Below are 1,310 nucleotides of genomic sequence, written 5' to 3'. Positions count from 1 at the left end.
TGAGGACAGAAGTCTGAAAACACAAACTCAGCTTTGGTTTTGGGATGTAGGTATGGCAGGCCCAATCTACAAACCATGAGAAGAACTCTTCAGGATATGAAGAAAGAGCGAGTCTGAGGCGCTTGCTCAGAGTTTTGTCTCTGGATTTTGTATCAACGATTGCCGTGGAAGGCAGGGAGGCCTCATGGGCCATGGGCGAATCTTCCTATCTGTGGATTTGGCCCGGTCACAATTGTTTTTCGTCAATCTGTGGGATGGGAGGTCACTTTTCAGGTTTGTAACCTCAGTTGTCCCACCCAAAGAGGAATTCAAAGCAGAGCCCTGGGGAAGAGTGAAGGGACCACCCAAACTATGGTTAAAAATTGGGGCCTAGGGGCATGTCAGGCCCAATATGCTGTCTCTTCATCCAGCCACTGAGAGGCCTTGCTTGAGGACTGGGCTCAGGCTGAGGGTCACACTGTGTGTTTGTGACCAATGTGGCCCGCAGGCATGGGCGGGGCCTCATGGGTCACACTCGTTTCAACTACACTGAACTTTGGACAACATGTCAATCACAAGGTCTCTTGCCATAGGGAAGGTGTTCTGATTTCAACATCATTTTCAAACCTGGGCAGTGTTTGGAGATAAGGTCTAGGTTCTGAAGCCTGGAAAACCACAGTTGGGAAGAGATGACGACCTAAGGCCATGGCGGGTCTGATATGCTCAGTGTGCGGTCAGCTGCCTGGGTGCTGGTCAGGAGGTTCTGGCTAAGGTTGTGTCAGACAGTGCATTAGTGCCCAGGTTAGACTATATAATTTGGTTACAGTCAAGTGCCGTGTAAGTTTATCCTCATTTGAGGTGCCTGGGCAGCTCATTAGGCAAGATATTTTTTCTAGAGGGCAGGCATAGTGCTGCATTGTGGGTCCGGAATTCCCAAACTTGTTGGCTTCTGGGCCAGGAGCGTGAGACAGAAGTCTTAGAAAACTAGCTAGACTTGGGCTTCAGGCCGAGGGCACGGCAGGTACCCCCTGCAAATCTGAACCAATATCTCATGCATCTGAATTCACGGCGAGGATCAGACGTTGGCTCAGGTTGGAGTTTTGTGCATGACTGCCCCTTCATGAACGGAGCAGAATCTCAAGGCCATGGAGGTTTTCCCACGTTGGGAGTTGTGGAATGACCCCTTCAAGGATTCCTTCTGCGGGTGAAGTGAGACCTGTTGGGCAGCTCCAGGAAATCCCATATGGAATGACTCCAGAGAACATTTCGAGGATGGATGCCAGGGAAGCCCGCCTCGCATTCCAATTGTCTCCTAGCAACAAGAGAGTTGA

This window comes from Mustela nivalis (assembly GCF_964662115.1).
Source record: "Mustela nivalis genome assembly, contig: HAP1_SCAFFOLD_131, whole genome shotgun sequence".
Classification (NCBI taxonomy): Eukaryota; Metazoa; Chordata; class Mammalia; order Carnivora; family Mustelidae; genus Mustela; species Mustela nivalis.
The sequence above is the reverse complement of the archived record's forward strand: the minus strand, read 5'-3'. Positions refer to the sequence as shown.